Source organism: Cimex lectularius, unplaced genomic scaffold (assembly GCF_000648675.2).
Source record: "Cimex lectularius strain Harlan isolate CLEC.00 unplaced genomic scaffold, Clec_2.1 scaffold294, whole genome shotgun sequence".
Lineage (NCBI taxonomy): Eukaryota > Metazoa > Arthropoda > Insecta > Hemiptera > Cimicidae > Cimex > Cimex lectularius.
In genome coordinates, this window is record NW_019392821.1 from 461,582 (window position 1) to 481,555 (window position 19,974).

Genomic DNA, 19,974 nt, shown 5'->3' on the forward strand with positions numbered 1-19,974 from the left:
ATTTATCTTAAGAGGGATGCATCGAAAAAAATAAAAATTGATGAAAAAAGTATAGGGTGAAGAAAGAAAATTAAACAATTCAAGATTGGAAAATAAAACGATCTAAAAATATAATTAAGCCCACTTTATGTACATGATTACAGAAAAACCGGCTTTGCTTGTTTATAAAATTAATTATTGTTTACTTTTTTGTAATAATAACCATCATAAGAGATAGAATCCCAATTACCTTTAAGTCAAAATGTCACAAAGTCCATCTTGTTTGTTGTTGTCCGTGTTTGTCTCCAAATTTATATTAGCCTAATTCTTGTTTGGGCGTTGTGTATTGTTGTGAATTTAAATAGCGCAAGTAATATTTGTGGCATAAACATATCCATGAGGCTGTTGATTCTAGACGGTGTGTCGAAATATCCGAGAAGTTGCTGAGCAACTATGCCTCTCAGACTGTGATGCAAGATAAAATACGAAACATTCTTTTAGTTTCAAGTTACGTTTTTAGCAGAGCAAGTCCCATTGGCGAGATTTCTAAGGTTTCATCTGCAACGATTACATAAGCCGAATCGGAAAATACATTTAGCAACTCCTTCGACCGGCACTTTTTCCCCGCTAAGCGTTCGTAAAGTTTAGTACCAATTGAAAGGATTGACAGCAAATACGGCAAATAATTTAAAATTGTATATCTGGATGGACATGTTTAAATAAATTTATCATTTCACATAATATAAAGATTAGCGGTGAGTTCTGCAAACCTGTAGCTTCACCTAACAATAATATCCGATAACAATTAAATACCGATGATCTTCGAAAATTAATAAGAACTGAGAGCCATTAAAGGCAGAGAAAACCTGAGAGAGGGAGAGGTGGAGAGAGAGAAAGAGAGAGAGATAAGGATGAAGGGCAAGACAGATAGAAATATAATAAGAAGGGGAGGGTAGAGAAAAAGCGTGAAAGACCATGTGAGAGAGGAGAGAGAAAGAGACGGTGAAAAAGGGAGAAAGGTTGAAAAAGAAATAAATACAGAGAATGAGACAAGATTCGGAGACGGAATGAGAATGAGGTGGGAGTAGGGAAAGAGCGAGAGACATTGGTAGATAAATAGATAAAGATCAAATCAACAGATACGTTCAAAAAAGATAATTGAAAGCAAATAAAACTTTTTTCTTTTTTTTAATCATTTTTATTTAAGTCCAAATTGACTAGTTCTAACGTAATTTACTGAATTATGTGTTGTCTAGTTGTACGGTTAACGAACACGATTATTGAGTTTTGTCCGTTACACAATCCCAACATTTAGTCCGTATTTTCATTTCCNAGAGAGAGAGAGAGAGAGAGAGAGAGAGAGAGAAAATAAAGAGAGAAAGAGAGAGAGAGAGAGAGATTGATTGATATGGCTTTATTTACATAATCTCTCAAGATTTGGTCTCGAGGACCACTCTTACATGGATGAGAGAGAATAAGAGAGAGAGAGAGAGAGAGAGAGAGAGAGAGAGAGAGAGAGAAAGAGAGAGAGAGAGAGAGGGAGATTGATATCGCTTTATTTACATAATCTTTCAAAATTTGGTCTCGAGGACCACTCTTACATGGATGAGAGGGAATAAGAGAGAGAGAAAGAGAGAGAGAGAAAGAGAGAAAGAGAGAGAGAGAGAGAGAGAGAGAGAGAGAGACAGACAGACAGACAGACAGACAGACAGACAGACAGACAGAAAGAGAGTCAAGAAGAATTTACAGTGAAATACCGAATGAGCAAAATGCTGTAAGACGATGAGACAGAGTGAGAGAAAATAAAGAGTGAGAGTGAGAGGGTGGGATTGGGAGAGACAAAAATAAATGACAATGAGCAAGATGAAAGATAGAAAAGACATAAATATAGACGATTGATAGAGTATATAGAGAATGTGTGTGACTGTAAGAAAAAATTAAAAAAGATCAAGAAATGCAGGCAAGGAAATCCGGTAGATTTAAACGGAAATAGAGGGAGGGAAAGAGAGGTAGAGAGAGAGTGAGAGAAAGAGAGATAGACAGACAGACAGAGGCAGAGTGAGTGAGATTGCAAAGAGAGATAGATAGGATAGATACATCGATCAATAGATGGACAGATGGAGTAGGAGTGAAAGAAATAGGAAAGCTTAATAAGTAAGAAAGATTAAAAAGAAGAGAGAGAAAAATAAATAGAATAATAAGATGAAAAAAAGACAGACAGAGAATGTGAGGACTGTAAGAGAAGGTTAAAAACGATCAAGAAATACAGCCAAGGAAATCCGGTCTCTATTTATGATCATAATTATTTTCTCATAATGACTACGCAAGGTTTTACATTTCGTTAGTGACGACGCACAAATTGTTACATTTTGGCTGAAACGTTCCTTTTCCAATGGAATATCATCGCGTTTTAAGGTCAACACACGGTTCAAATAAACGAGGTGTGAACGGAGTAAGTATTTTTAGATCAAAAGCCATAGAGGTTAAAAGCGAACGTTGGGTTTTATCAATAGAGCAGAATACACGAATCAATTATTGATCTTACAGTCAAATAGAATTGAATATCGCTTTCTCATCAACTGTTTTTTATGTCAGTTCTACAGAATAAACGTTTAGCTTGAAAAAAAAATGCAAGTTGAACACCTTTATGAAAGACAAACTTTAACAATCAGATACCAGATTAGAATTTTGCATGCTCAAAATAAAATATTTTTTGCCAAAAAGCAACGGTTCTGTGAGTTAATGCAAAGAAAATTCTTTGTCAGTTGCCTTTAATTTCGATTAAAACTTAATTTTTACTTTCACCAAATCTTGATTCGTTCAATGAATTAAAGTCAGAATGAATAAACAAAATCGTATACGGTAGACGTCTTGTAACGACGTGTTCAATATGATTTTGAATTTGCATACTCGCGAAAGGAAAACGTTTGTCGACTGAGCTTTTTTTCCTGGTTTCTGCAAATAAACACTGTATTTACCGAGGGAAGGGGGCTTAATTTCGAAAGGTTTCTGTTGAATCATCGTCATTTTTACACTCACAGCCCGAAAAAAGCCAGGCGCCCGAAACGAATGCTCATCAAGAGTCGTTGATAATAGTCGTCCGAGGTTACTTAGCCGAGCTGAAAGTCTCTTTATTTTTAAAGTTTCCCTTTCTAAAATGTTTGATTTTTATAGCACTCACTTTCATCGTATTATTATTATAATTTTGTTTTGGATATAGGTTTGTGATGAAACCCCTCGACCGTGAATGAATAGAGTAATTTGCGTTTTTAATATCACTGTGAATTGAACGCGAATGTAGTTACGTAAAAAATTAAAAAAAAGCTAAATTTCATAATTGTTTTACAACTTCGTACAATTAACAACTATAGATGCATCTCTATTTTTTCATAATATTAAATTTCATTATTAATAAATTTATAACATTATTTGTAATGTTGTATGTAATGTATAATTTATTGCATTATTAACTCCATCGCATTATGTGTTCAAAAAATGCTCGGGTTGTTATTTATTTTGGGCCATTGATTCAAGTTTCGTGGTCAAATTTATTCAATATTTCTCCTTTTTTATTAAGTAGATTAATATCAAATTTGTTTACACGCCAAATTTTATTAATAGTTATACTCAAACCACTTTTCATATAGCGCAATTTTTCGATATTCTCTATTTATGCACCCATTTTCCCCGATTTTCAGCTGGATCGGCAATGTCAAGTATTTTATGCTGATAATGGCTTGTAATTACATATTCGACGTGTCTACTAATGAGGTGTGTAATTTATCCCTTTTTTTTTAAACCGATTTTGCTAGGAACTCATCTTTATTATCTAACGATTTGAATTACAAAATTCAACACTTTTCCATTGTTTATATAATGTGAGTAAATATAATATTTTGGTACTGTTTATCTGTGCTTTTTTCTCTTCAGCGGTAGAGAATATTTTCATGACGCTTTAAAAGAATAAAAATAAACTATGTTTAAAGTTTCGAAATATTATTTAAAACTCAGTAATATGCCAATAAAAGTCACGAAGCACCCTAACCATTATCATATTTAACAAAAATCACAACGTTTGAAATTAACGGTTATTTTCCTTGAGGTCATGTAAAGGTATATAATTATAATGAACTTTTCCAATCGTTTTACCTTTATTTTAAAAAAATTAAATCACGTTTTTCCTGAGGGTATTTCAACAACGTGATGCCAGTGTTTAAAAAAAAAGCTCGTTTGTGTATGTTGGCTGCGAATACAAGGCTACTGGATTCGAACTCTGGACCTTTACCTTAAAGTGATGAGCGCCGAGTCAACGCCTTAACCGTCGTAGCCACCGACGCCCCCATAAACTGTTTGTGTTTCAGGTCTAGTATTTCCTTTTAGCTATTTACTGCAAATTTTATAAAGGACATTTTAATGAAGCTTATTTTCTTTTCGATTTATTAAACCATCATCAGGTCTACATATTTATCTTTACATCTTTAGATCTTTACATCTGGGCGAAACTTCAGGTTAGTTCCGCAGACGTATGTATATATGTATTGTAGGGAAACATTCTGAAAAGTGTACATTATCAGTAAATGTCACCTTGTAGTGCCATGTGAGCTTTAATAAAAGAAATGAAAAGGACTAAACAATTGATTGTATCACAAAAAGCAGAAAATGTACTAAAATAACGATTGTAATCTTTTTTAGGAATAGGTTAGGTTAAACCTGGACTTCAGAAACGTTTTGAACGGTTTGAAAAATACAAATATTAAAACCGCCATAGTTATTTGATCACATGGGTGGGCAAACATGTTCACCACTAGAATAAAGCAAAAGGATAAAAAATGTGCTCTTCTGGATGAGAGGACACTCGAGCATTAAGGGAAACTCGAGGGTTGACGATGTTGTTAAATAATCTGTCTAGGAGGAGGGTGGTTTCTTTCTATTATTTTAACCATCGGGTTAAGGTCATGGTAAAAGGAAAATGGTGTAAGGAAAATGAATACTCGCACACAGGTACCATTTTTTACCTTTACAAACCGTAAAATGCAAAGGAATCCTAGATTCCATGGTTCTGGCATGTCAAAAAATGACTTCTCATTAATAAAAAGGCTCGGAGCAAATCATCGAATATGTGGAATGTATCCACACAAAAACAGACAACAAATGTGATAGATGTCATATTCCTGATGTCCTGGAAAATGATATTTTGTTCAACCTATACTGTTCACAGGGAAAGATGGTTTGGGAGAATGTATTCAATGAGAGGCGTTTAAAAACCTTTTAGTTATAAATGCTTGCTAGCATCAAATAATTGGGAAGGGTATCATTGTATGTTGGATTTTATATATAAGTGCGCGATAGTGATTTGATATAGCGCTTTTGAACTATTTTCATGTTTTCATTTTTAGGCACCTAGATTTCTTGGCAAGGGCGGGTGGGCCTACAGAGCAAGTTTTAACCTGGGGCTCACTGAGAGATACTTTTCCACGTTATTTCGATATTAGTAGTTTTTATTCTCCATAAGGCCCTCGCTAGGCATACAAGAAGGGGATTATATTTAATCATTAAATCCTCCTGCCGGCTGGGTGAACGGCTCGGAGCAAATTATGGAATATTTGGAATGTATCCACACAAAAACAGACAACAAATGTGAGAGATGTATGCAGGTATGCCTGGCCGATTTATCCTCACGTGTTTAAAATTATGTTAGTTGTTACATATTTATATCCAGTAGTTCATGTGGTAGCACAAGCGAAAAAGAGAAAAAATATCATTCTGTTTTTTTCACAAGCCAGGCCATTTTGAATCATTACCATTTAATCCAAATTGATGAATTTACTGGGTGTTTTATTTTCTTATTAACAGTGTATTGTAATTTTTTTGAATTCTTAAAATACTGTATTTCTGACAAAATGATACTTTGCAAAAACGGAATAGTTATTTGAACGTTATATTCTTGCCTAAAGTTTCTGCTGTTTTTACGTAGTAGAACTTAATCTTCATTTTCCCTATAGGCAAAAAACTTCCTAAATTCAATTTTACGTCCTTCGTATTGGTAATTAATCTTGAATGAAAAATCTAACTGTCCGTAATTCAGCCTCTAAACTTCAATGTTTATTAGCTGAAGCATGTAGTAGCAGGGCAGATTAAGTTTGGCGATTTTGATTTATATCTATTCGTGACTTTGGTGTTTTTCTTGTAGTGTAATCTCTTCGAGTTTCAACGAGGCGAAACCAGAATTTGCTTTTCTATTTTGCAGACCTTGAGGAGATCAAAGTATGATTTGTTACCAGGGGTTATTTTAATTTTTGACTAAGCTGGAATGGATGGAACGCTGCCATTCGGTTCCGTTGATAGATCCATTCGAAAATATTAATTTAATCTTGACCTGAATATCAAAGCGTTTACATCGGACGTCTGGGTTAATATTTTGCAAAATAAGCACAAGTCATGAAAAATAGTCGATATCTTTACAAGCCCACATCTCAATTGCTAATATTATTATGACAAGCTTGTTCTGAACTTTTATATAACTATTATATTAACTTACTCTTTTTAAAAAATAATGAAACTTCGTTAGAGTTGATTGAAAAGATAATTCTGTCTGTTTTCAAGAGACAAACATTTGTTTGTTTAAAACACGAGGTCTCTGTGAGGTGAATTTGTAACAATCTACCCTATATTGTTATTTTATTTCTTTAAATCAAGTTCATTAAGTATGAACTTGAGTTGTTTATTCTGATTTTAAAAACAATTAAATTATGGTGTATATACCTAATTTTGGTTTTGGTACATTGGGTGTCTCGTCGGTATTGAGAAAAAAATAAAAGCCATTCATCGTAGTTGGTCGCATGCTAGCAAAAGATTATCCAATATGTCTCAGTTTGTTGTATGTTTTGTCCTACATTTAGACTACAACATCAAACGGTTGAGGATGCATAAAAAAGATGTGATGTGTGAGCTCACACATATCGTGGACGAACGCTTTTACAAAAAAACTAGTCCACATCAAACTGTTTTATATTGATCAAGATCGGCTGTGTCATTAATTAATTATTCCCGAGATGTTTTTGTCATTTATAATTATATATTTTCCTGATGTATAATATTAGATAGATTATTCCTAGAGAGTTCTTAAATAAAGTTAAGCAAACTTTAAGATTTCGAAGTGGTTTTAGATTTGAGTGTGTTGCACGTGAACTTCTCATATTATTCCTCTTTAAATGAAATATTCTAAACTGATTTAAGTTTATGCAAGAGCAGATGCTTGAAAACGTTAGCGCATACTAATAAAGTTAAAATTTGAAATAAATGATGCTGAAAATTATGTTCAGACTTAATAGAGTGAATGAAGTTAGTCGGCTCTTCCACAACTAACGCTGGCTTTTAAGGCTAATTATTGAGCCCCTACACATTGAAAAAAAATTCTGAAATTAGAACAGAAAAAAAGTAATACTTTAATAACCACTTACAATTAAAGCGTATAAAAGTTTAATTGTAAAAATTAATTAATATTTATGGAAGGTATTGGTAGAGATAAAAAAAGTCAGTGTCACGTGATTCCATCCTTTTTGCCATTTTTCAAATGTCGTGTAATAAGGATTCGATTCTCGGCGACAAATGAAATGGCCACGGAGAGCTTTAGTGAAGATATTCTTCAGTTTAATTATTAAATCCATTGCAGTTCGTGGTCCTATTGACCAATTAACATTTTTCAATTAATTAATAGAGAATCAAATAGATTACACGACATTTGAAAAATGGCAAACAGTAGGGACAATTCAAAAGTGTGGTTGAGATGAGAAATTAGTGTACGAGCGGAACGAAGTCACGAAAGCTCAGTGGTAGAGCAACGGCGTATTTAGCCGAAGGTTCGAATCCCGCTCGTGACACTGACTTTTTTATCTTAACCAATGCCTTACATAAATATTAATTAATTGAAAAATGTTAATTGGCCAATCGGACCACGAACTGCAATGGATTTAATTGTAAAATTAAAAAGTAAATACTAAATTAATACAATTACAAAATTCAGAAATTGAATCGATTCAGTAATTAAAATACCATTGCATTTATTGTATATAATGGTGAATTATTTGATGTAATGAAACTGGAAGGTCAAAGAGGTGACCGCATTATTCAAGTGAGAAAAGAGAGCTTTTACATTTCTTAGGCAGCAATGCCTTCTGTTGTCCTGAGAACGACTTTTCGATAAACAAGAAGTAATGAACTACCCCCATAGTAGACACATATGGGTAATGGCACGGCATAAAAATAGTTTTCAAAATTCTTTACGCCCCAACCTCAATTGAAATATATAAACCATTTATTGAAAAACACAACTTATTATCGTTCCACAATCGTCACTTCCAAAGGTCACTTCCAATATCAAGCATGGCAAGATTTAAAAGAAAAGTCCAAATTATTTTCCTGCACAAAAAATAAAAAATAAATAAAAAATAAAATGCTGAAAAGATTGTGTTGTCCTTTTAGTGAAATTTTAAAGGATTTTCCTGAATTCATCTTAATTTCTGCTCTTACTTAGCAGTAAAAACGTTTTCGCCTCGCTCCTTTGTACTACAGCTTATTCCATACCGTCGCTCGCCTTTACTGTCACAAAGATGTGTCCAACAACGAAATGACACACTAGTATGATATTACAATTTAAAATTGTAGAATTTGTAAACGATTAACATAAAATATCATTTAATAGTAAATTATTTACTTTTTAAAATTTTACACATTAATTATAATTTAGAAATATTTTCCTCCAGTTTTAAAAAATCTGAACCAGTTTGATCGCTGATGAACAGGGTGTACTGACTATGAACTGACAATCAGTTTTAAATGAAAAAGAAAACTTATCGGTATTAGTTTGCATGTTTTTAACAGCTTTTTTCATGCTGAGTTTAATGCACTAAAACGTTTTCTACTTTGAGTGGTTTATGTTTAATAATAATTTAAATAATAAAGCCTGTATATTATATGTAGGGTTGTACAAGCGTTTTGGGTTTAAGGGAGCACATGGCCAACATAATACATTTTTGACGGTGAAAATAAACATCTCCATAAAATTATAAGTAATTATTAACATACAATATTCATATTTGACAATGAAAACAATAATTTATACCAAAGTAAAACAATTCCTCGCTAAAAATCCATGTGACTGAAATTCCAACTATTTTTGTGTTCTGGCTAGCAATTTCTTACAGGTGCTTTTGTGATCATAGAGAATATATTTAAAACTAAAATTACAGCTATTTACAGAAACTATATACAAAAGATTAAAATTAATGAGAGAGAGAGAGAGAGAGAGAGAGAGAGAGCGACGCACCCCGTCTCCTCTGGTTGGACTGCTAGGATTAGTGAAGATTACCAAGCCTTGTGTACTTTCAATTTTGCGCCCTGTAATTGTATTTATTTGAATTGATAATAAAATAGGCCCTGATGATGGCACTATAAGGTGCCGAATGCGCCGTGAACCCAGCATTAATTTTTTTTTTCACATGTCTAATGACCTCTACGAAGATTGGAACCCTACATAGATTACCTGCAGGTCGATCAACGAACATCAAACCTGTATATTATGTTCAATATAATTGAATAAGCAGCACTGACAAACAATAAGATATACGCAAGTAACATGCCTGTGTCACTAGAAAAATGATAAAATTCATGTACGTGTAGTGGAATTTTGCAGTATTGATTTATTTTTGCAAGATGCCTATCTACACTCACACCAGGCCAACTTGGCCATGTCGACAGTATTCTGCTTGAATCAAACACCTTTTTTTTTTTTGTAGCATTTCTTTATCAAAGGAGTAACACAATCTAGCAAGCTACCCGACCTCGCTACTTCCAACTACCACTTATAGACCCAAGGGTCACTTTTAACCATGGACGTTCAAGGCTGAAGAAAATTGGCTATGCTTTTACTTTTCATTACGCCGCAGCGAAATATAATTTAACTGATTTATTATAGCTTATAATCAATCCAATAATAAACAATACATACAAAGAAAACGAACAGACCTCTCATACACCCTTATACTTTCACAAGGAATTTAAAATGGCTGCAGCGAGGTCATTATACTTCGACCGGTTTCAAAACCGTTCCAATCTCGTGACACAAGATGCATAACAGAATGTTGTCGTTGGAATTTTGGTTTTATTTTATAATATACTGATAACTGAATTTGATATAAAAGTGAGCATGTAAAGTAAACAGTCTGAGTAGGGTAAATTATTGACATCTGCGGGTGTGATATTAAGGTTTGGCGGCACAAATTTATACCTTCGTGTACCTCATTAGTGTAGAATTATTAGTTAGCCGAATACAGACAACAAAGACGAGACATACCTGTCTTTGTTTGGAAAGCAATAATAATACAAATCACACAATTAACGGTAATTTTGATCCGCTTAGTGTTCGCTTTTGTTGTAGCATTTCGTGTGTCGCGATGGTTAAGATCATTAATGACTAATCTAGAAGCAGATTGATGAATTACATTTTAAGAAGAAATTCCACCAATAGAAAATAACGATTTTTTCGCCATGTCGAAAGTATTGAAATAACGATTGAGATTTTTGAGAGAATTTTCATGAGAATTTGCTGTCAGTTTGAAATGGATCAAGGCGTACAAGTAACGTGTGCAAAATAAAATGGTCGGCAAATAACAATGTAGTTCCATTCAAATGGGATGGTCACGCGATGTACTTCAAAACATTTAGATATGTGGTGTTTTCGCGAAATAGTTTAATTTCCCAAATTGCCGCGGAAACGCATATTCTGCTCCATAGATTGTTAGCGTCAACATTCGCTTGAACTTTCAAAATATTACACATGTCAAAAGGATGGTTTCAGTTTTATTTAAGGTAAAAGTCAATCTAATCCAAAATTAATGAAAGCTGATTTTATAAAAAGTTTTGCCTGATGTATATCTTTAAATTAAATTATTAGTAACAGATATGAATACCAGAAGAGTGCAAATCCTTGGCACCATATAGAGAGCCTATAGGAATACCTCCCAATAAGAGAATTGTCCTTGACCACGTCAGCAGAGAGCAGAAAGAAAATCTGGGTCCCCTGTTTCCATTCTTTTTTCCATTGGAAGAAACAGAGAAGTTTTATTGTATGTAATAGTAGCCGTTGTATATAGTAGTAATTTTGTAACCTAGCTTGTATTAAGAGTGAATGTACTTATTAGCTTGAATGAGTGTAAGAGGACGGATGGCGGAATTTAGAGTAGCATATTTATTAATATTCGATCCTCAATTAGGTGAGTTGAATAATATGTATAGAGGGTGATGGAAAATATTGAATACTCCACTCTAACTGAGTGAAAGGCAGTGTAAATAGAAAAGGCTTTATTTAAGAATAAGTGAATCTCTGAATATGTTTGGATTTAAGAGCTGCTTGTGTTGGTTGGTGAAATGACTTAACTGTCGATAGCTTCGGGAGCGAGTCTTTCCCCGGATGGTAATTTATTGTAAATTACAAAAGCTGCGAGAATCGATAGACTCTACTATGTACACATGTGTGCAGATTTGAGCTTATGTATATCAGCAAATAGCAGCAAATAAAATAAAAAATATTGATGGGAAAAATTATTTTTCTGACTAGTATAATATACATTTTTTATTGAGACATAAACATTCTCATTAAAGAAACTTTGTTCCTGACATTTCAGCCGTTTTTAAAAATTATACAATAATTTTATTGAAAAATCCTTTTGTGGCCTGCGGGTTGATAAACCAGTAGGTCGGTCGATTCTGATCATTTTGATCTTCCGAACCTCGCTGCAGGACAGTTTTTGGTTCCAAATGATCAAGCTACAAAAAGATCTAATCTTCAAACTTATTGTTAAAGTTTTAAGGTTCTTTGCTACTTTTCATTTCTTTATATTTAAGTATTTTAATCAATACAGTAATGCGATTTGACTTGCATTTCCTCGTTCAATCGTCTAAAAGCTTTTGATTAAATTATTTGACATTTATCAAAAAATGTTTGAAACATACTTCCAAGTGAAAATAGTTGTTTGCCGCGTCATGAACGAATCATTTTTTGATTTGAGTCTACGTTTACGTATATAGATGTTGAATAATAAACAAATAATCAAAAATTCTAACTTAATGTATGACAAAATTCTTAAATAAGTAAAATCAAAAATTTGATTTCAAGGCAAGAAAGGGATTTCGCACATTTTTTTTTATATTACATACACGATTTGGGTTTTAGTTTAAAAAATCATACAACCGTTTACAAATCTCACTTTCTCTTTCTTTTTCGTTGGCTCATCAACAGTGTTGAAATGAAATGAGTTTATGAAATCCAGTTTCCTCTAGGGCTAACTTTTGATGGAAATCACAAAAAATTGTAATAAATTAGCAATTTTACATACTGAATACATTGTACAAATCGTTCTTAGTTTAAAAATGTATTATAAGAGAATGGCCATCGCGTTAAAATGAAATACATAATTCGACATTTTTGTCGTCTTTCAAATTGTTCATTTTAAATAAAAACGCTTATTTATTTTGTAGTAGGATATAAGAAAATCATTTGATAATGTTACCTATAGTTCATGACAATGTAAACATGTTTTACATAAGCAAACACAGTTTTAATTTTCTTTTAATTTTTCTCGTAAGAATCACCTAGTTTTTGTTTTATTTTGCTCCAGTTGCAAATTAGTTGAGTTCGAAATGATGATTGATCAATAATGTTCAATCACTATGATATCTTAAAGATTTATTTTTGTATGTAAATTAATTTGCCTGTCCAAAAACTCTTGGCTAGAGTGTTGGTTGTATTCGAGAATAATAAAGCGAATATTCTTCGCTGGGAAAAATTCACGAGGGTAATAATAAGCATTTACAAACTCTTATCCGACTGACGTGTATAAAAAGAAAACTTTAACGAAATTTCTTATATCTGATATGAAATTGCACCTCTGATATGGTGCTTATGTTGAACATAAATTTGGCCCATACCACACCTGAAAGTGATCAACTATTGAGGTGTGATAATTCAATTTTTCAATTTCTTTATATATACCACTTGTCGAATTATGCGCACAAAAGAGATTTAAGGTTCCGGACAAAAAGATACGAAAACGAATATTGAATAATTATCGATTAACGGTCACTAATCATCACACATTAGAATTAGTGTAACGTTTTAAGCGGTTTTTGAATTTTACATGCTTTTATATGCAATGATGCTCCACGTTGCTACAGATCAGTATTCGATATGGAAGGTCACAGAGGTGACGAACATCTTCGAAAAGTTTCTTTCCTCCCAGTCTTCCTGGATGTTGGGCTTCATCCCTTATGTATTCTGGGACTTGGCGCAGCATTATAAGCATCCCCCATAGATTTTTGTTAATATTAAATTCTGGAGACTTAGCTGACCATTTAAGAACTTGATTTTTTCCCTTTGAAAAAAGACTTTTTTTATTTTCGCTGTATGGACAGCATCGAAGCCTGTTGGAATACAAATTATTCTCTTGGTATTGTCTCTGAGTATTTTGATAATTAATTTTCTATCAATTTTATATATTGTATACTGTTCATAGTACTAGAAACAGAAACGATTTATGATTTCTTATTTTAACCGATGCCACCCCATATCATCACCCGTCATCCACCTAATTTCCTTTTCGAAACCATTTCTTCTGTCAGCAGGTCGTGGGAATAAAGTAATCTATCATCATTGAGGTTAATGTTTTCACATCTGAAAATAGGATCTTTCTCTATACCTTCCTTCAGTAGATACGGTCACGGGCAAAAGGTTTATGTCGTTCCTTATGAACTTTATTTAGCGGTGGTTTCATTTTCCTCTTCTGGATATGCGTGGCATTATTTATGACCCTCTTTATTTTTTTATGTTGGTTGACATTTCAGGTCTCTGAGTGAGTTACCAAACTGTCAAACAGGGATTTGAAGCGATCCTCAATAATAATCTTCAGTAAGCTTCCAGTAGTTTATATAAAAAAAATAGAAATGACTCCTATTTCGTCCTCTTTTGTTGTAATTACCGACACCGATATTTTCCGATTTTTTACTCTTGATATAATTGTGTTCAGAAATCAACAATCAACTAGCACTTCCAATTACAAACATTTACATAGATAGTAGTAAGAGATTTGAGTTTCATAAACACAATTGGATTTACGTATTATTTTTGTCAATATTTGTCAGTCAATATTTGCTATTATTTCCAGGGATTAACATTTTATTAGCAATTAGGCTATTAGATAACAAGATTCTATTCAAATTTAGCTGAAAAAAATTTGTTTTGTTATAAAATAATACTTACTGAGGTATCTCTTTGTCCAGGACTTACATAATAAAATTTACACGAATATATCGCGTAATCTGTTTTTTTACACGATATGAAAAAGCCTCTGCCAAGTTTCAAGTACACCCCGAAAGTATTCAATTCCTGCATTTGTTTAAAAAATTGTTGAAGACGAAAATTGTGCTCGAATCCCTCATAATTCGCCGGCCCTCGAAAGACAAATATGACCCGGCAAACAGGGATCAGTTAGGTAATGAAAGCCCCTCGACCGTGAATGAATAGCGCAATTTGCGTATTTCATGTCACTGTGTGTTGAACGCGAATGTAGTTACGTAAAAAAAATTAAATAAATAATAGTAGCTAAATTTCATAATTGTCAACGTCTCTGGTAATTTTTACAACTCTGTACAATTAAGAACTGCATGTCTATTTTTAAATATATTATATTTTATTCTTACATAATTACGTTTCATTATAGACACCCTTGGATTATATTTTCAAATAAATGTCTGATTAATAATTATTTGTGGCAACTGATTTAAGTATTCATGACCAAATTTTTAAGCTTAATTTGCTTTTTTTATTAAGAGAGAGAATAATGTCAAACTTTCATACGGTTATTAGGTTTCGTGGTCCGCTTGACCAAATAAATCCTTTTCAATTAATTAATCTTTAATTCAGATTTTAGTTGAGATAAAGAAGTCAGTGTCACAAGCGGGATTCGAACTCATACGCCAATTTTTATTCATTGTTATACTCAAAATTTACGTTTAGCAAAGTTGTGCGTTTTCGCTGTATTTTTGAACCATTTTCTCCGATTTTCAGCATGATATTTAGCAATGTCAAGTGGTTTGTGCTTGTTATAACATATTCGATGGATCCACTAATTTATACTTTTTCCAATTTTTAGTGGTACAAAAAGTTTTCTCGTTGTTTTAAAAAGATTAAAATATTCTTTATACTTAATGTTTTTAAATATTATTAGTAACGTAGCACTCCATCAATAAATTGCATGATTATACGGGAAAATCCACATAGGGTCCTAACCATTATCATATTTAACAAAAAATCACGTCGTTTCAATTAATGGTTATTTTCTTTGATGTTCTACTCATAGCATAAAACTAAGTCCTATGTATGGATTTTTAACATAATGAAAATCTTTATCTAGGGTTTTACTTTTTTGAAAATGTGCTCAATCCTATTGAAATGAATTATATCAAGTATTTGAAGTTTTTCTATAACAAATTCCTGTTACCAGTTAATTATATTAAATTGGGGTGATTTGGCCTAAACAAATCCCTCATCCACAGTGCTATAAAAATTCAATACAATTCTTCTTCTTCAGGTGCCATTTACTCGTAGAACGGTGACGATGGAACCCTGAATTGGTTTCTATCTAAAGCTATCCTAACAGAGAAGCTGTGTTCATTTCGGATCATTGCCTTATGTTCAAATTGAGAAAATCATTCAAACGATAGTGCATATTTTAACAATCGCGATTAGTCAATTTAGTGTATTTCATTTTAAATAAAAATGGTATCAAGTAAATATATATTTTTAAAAAATAATTTTTTACCCTATTTATTTTTTCTATCATGAAACTACAAAAACAAAAATATGTTTAAATGTTTTATGCTTTAAAGTACTAAATATTTATTCGATTATTTTATTAAAAAAACAATTATTTTTTCATTTTTATTTAATATGAACGAATCACCACAATTTTGTAAATAGCCAAGAAAAATAGTGAGAAAGTTAAAAAATAATAATAATTACTGGGAAATAATAATATAACGTTTTTAATATATTGATTAAATCTTTATCCTGATAAATGATGATGGTTGATGGTTCTTAAAAAATGAAAATAAATAAAGGTTTACATATTCCTAACGTACTTACATTATATAATTCATATTTTATTTATTTTGTAAAGAAAAAAACATTGCATAACAATTTTGAATATTTTATTCAATAGTGGTTAGTTAGGCCAAGTTGACAGTTTTTCAATTGTATAACATAAGAACATTCCTAAAATTAAAGTTTTAACTTTTTTTAGCTATCCGATTTATTAGCTTAATATAAAATGACAACAACAAGAACAAACCAATATAAAAATTACCAGTTAAAAAAGTTTTATTATTGATTGCCAGAAAATAATAATGTCACTAAGTTGTTTTTAAGGTGTTTTTTAAAGGATTTCACGACCATTCCATCAAATTCATTTATTGAAGATATCGATTTGGGGGCACCAGCCTCCACTTTTCACTCTCGTTTCATTTTTTTATATACATTTGATGTTGTGACAATTAAATTGAAATTTTGTTCATTTTCCATAAATGAAACAACACTGATGATGGGAGGCTGGTGCCCTCGAAATTGATATCTTCAATAATAATTTGAAAAACACCTTAAATGCAACTTAAATTAAATCAACAACAAGGAATGCAGAAGAGGAGAATAAATATTAGAACTGTTTTTAAGTTAAAAATCTTTTTGAGAATTCTCCCAGAGGAAATGATGATAAACCAATTAAAATCAATAAAGTTTCTCGTAGCCTGATAGAAATTAGTTTAAATATTCTGATGAGCTTGAGCCTTGATGGAATTTTTCTCATCAACTTTTTTCATTGTGTATTATAAACATTACTGTTTTTCTAATTGACAATTCAATATAAAAAAATCAAACGTTTTGCTTGTGGTATATTTATTTTGTTAAATGAGATGATACTGTGCTTGTTGCAATATATCCGCTGTGTTCTTCGTTGTAAATTCTCACCCATTTGATTTTACCTATCCCTAAAATAAGGTATTTTTTGAGAATTTTGTTTTTGATATTAATATTTCCTTCAAGATATTGTTATTCCAGAACCAGAAATATTAATGAATTATCAAATTGCAACCCAACGCCCGAAGGGTGGTCATCGAAGTGGTTGACAGTTAATGACAGCTCACCTTTTCAGTTCCACGAGGAGATATGAAAATGGGAACACACGAAACCACTAAGAACACTATAGCACAAGAACTGAAGGGTCGACGGCGGCCAGCAAGAGCACTTCGCCGAAGTGGGGATCGCTAGTGGGGGTCCACGGCTCACGGTCTCGCAAGACCTCCTCGCCTAAGGATTTCTTTATTTCGGAATATCTCTGTTCAAGGGATGCGAAGGTCGCGAGGATTCCGGTTTATCCCTCTCACAATGAGATTATGCTGATTTCGACAGCACGAGCTTTGGAATCGTTGATGTGATTTCGTACGATCTCCGAGAAAGAAAGGCGGCCGAAAGACATTCAAGGTTTATTGCCACTTATTTCCCCCTGGTCTCTTTTGGTCTATGCAAGCGAACTTTTGTTCCAATGTGTGGGAATAAGTTCAGATATGTTGAAATCCAAAGTTCTTGTTCGTAGTGGCGATTGCTTCACCCCAATTCGCAGCGATATTTCAGCCAATACCTGACCTCATTTCCTTTAAAAAAAATTAAGTTTAGACGAGACAAAGCCTTTACGTCAAACATTACTCTACAATTATTCTATAATTTCGTATGGCTCTTTGCAAATACGGTTAATAAGCAACAATACCTTGATGTTTGTTCCTGCACACCATTTAATTATCTTCTGGCGAAATTCCTCGAGAACAGCGGGTGAAGGTTGTTGCAATAAATTAATCCTATTTTCCGGTGCATCATCAAGTGGAGTATGCAAAAAAATAATATAGCGAGAAACTATGAAACGTTTATTATTCAATGAGAATCTGAATATTAAATTTTTTCGACAAACCATTTTCACAGTTTATTTTTTTCAATTACCTAAGTCTATGCAGAATATACAGAGTTTTCCTAAAGTTCCAGCCAGATTTTGTGATCTTACACTAATTGAAATTGTTACCACGTATATACCTTATACAAAAGGTCAAAACAGCGTGTTGTTGCAACCCAGAAGCTTTTTTAGTTTGTCAAAAAAATGAGAGAGCAAAAGTTGTAGAAAATTCTTTCTTTTTTTAATGAAAATTTTGTTCAGAAATTTCTTTAAAATCAATTCCTATGCTAAATGCAGAGGGTAAGATTTTGATAGTGGTTTTTGACCTCAAGAGTGGTCATCGCAATAAGAATTCTTTGGTCAGACTTTAGAACAGGTTAGGTAAGTTTTTAAAATAATACTTCTAATGTGGGAAGTTAAGGCCGACAAACAGCTGAGGTCATCGTCGGCCCTCTGTGTATTTATACTTCCTTTTCTGGTCTTTCACGCTTTTTTTTCAACCTGCAGTCATTTAAGCTTGATCTCTGTTTTAAAATAAAAATGATAGATTTGTTCACGATTTTTCATTTATTATAACGAGAATCGAATCCTGATTACACGACATATGAAAAATGGCAAAAAGGAGGGAAAATTCGAAACGTTGTAGGTTGAGATGAGGGGGTTGGTGTCCGATTGGATCGAAGTCGCGATAGCTCAAGTGGTAGAGCAGCGGCGTATTGAGCCGAAGGTCGTTGGTTCGAATCCCGCTCGTGACACTAACTTTCTCATTTCAACCAAAACCTTACATAAAACGATTAATGAATTGAAAGAAGTAATTTGGTCAATCAGACCATTAAATATAATGGATTTATTAAAACATTAAATATTAAGATATTAAAATATTAAAAACCATAATTTTTTATAATAAAAAGGTCGTTTATCTTGACATATATCAACCCTAAAGAGAAATGAAAAATTCATATTTAGTAACATTTAATTCTCTACAATTTTTAATTCGTTTTAAATTATTCGATATTAGAGGTTATCCACTTCTCTTTGTTTTAATCTTCTTTCTTGTTCCACTTTTTGATGGTGATTTTGTTTTCCCAAGTATAGGTTCAAGGCCGATATATGGTCTTGCAGATCCTCCTCTTGCGAGTGTGTTTGTTTTTTCGTTACCCAAAATTCCTTTGTGTTCTGGGACCAAAAATATCATCAGCTTTTGTGTTTCCCCAAGTTTTCAAGATTTTGGATGCATTCACTGACTAGTTTTGATAATTTTTACACGCAAATGCTTTAATTGCTGCTTGGACCTCCGATCTCATGAAGATTTTTTTACCAGCGAAACCTCTTTTAAAATTTTCTATGGAACAAGCATTGATGGCATGTATTTCTGCTTGAAAAAGCAAAATCTATGTTCCGGATGAGTGAGATTGCTCATATTTTGTGCTTGTACAGAAAACACCCGATCCTTCGTTTGTTTCTGTGTACCATATCATTGTATCTGTTGCTCTCCTGAATTCCTCTCCGTTATAGTCAGTTGAGATTTTATAGGATGTTGAGAAGGATGTTTCCGAGATCATGTAGTCAGTGCCCATTTCTAAGAATGGATATTTGATTTTATTAATAATGGCTGTGTGCCCGAATTTTTTTAGTTACCATCCAATTTGATTGTTTTTGAAACCTAAGTAAGCTTTTCATATCTTCCCCTTGGATGAAAGTTTCCAGTGGAGGTAGGTTTAGCAGAGTTTCTAGTGCACTTTTAGTGGTTGTTCTCATTGCTTTTGTAATACTTAGGTTTACTAATCTTTGTATGCTTCCTAGTGTTTGATTAGCTACAAATGTGAGTAACTTTAAAGGAACAAAAACCACACGAACATAAACGTGTTTTTTCTCAAACCAAATACAATTTTCATAAATCTACATCCTTAATTATCCTTTAATTGGAATATTATCATGTTTCAGTTTTAGC

At 32.7% G+C, this 19,974-nt stretch overlaps 1 protein-coding gene across 1 annotated transcript in view; it reads right to left on the reverse strand.

Annotated features, from left to right (window-relative positions):
* LOC106670930 (epidermal retinol dehydrogenase 2-like) overlaps positions 1-17,344 on the reverse strand; it is a 127,941-nt gene extending 110,597 nt beyond the window's left edge. Inside the window, exon 1 of the mRNA XM_014401610.2 lies at positions 17,227-17,344. The gene's annotated coding sequence lies outside the window, so the exon portion shown is untranslated. The remainder of the gene's footprint in view (positions 1-17,226) is intronic.
* Positions 17,345-19,974: the final 2,630 nt, after the last annotated feature.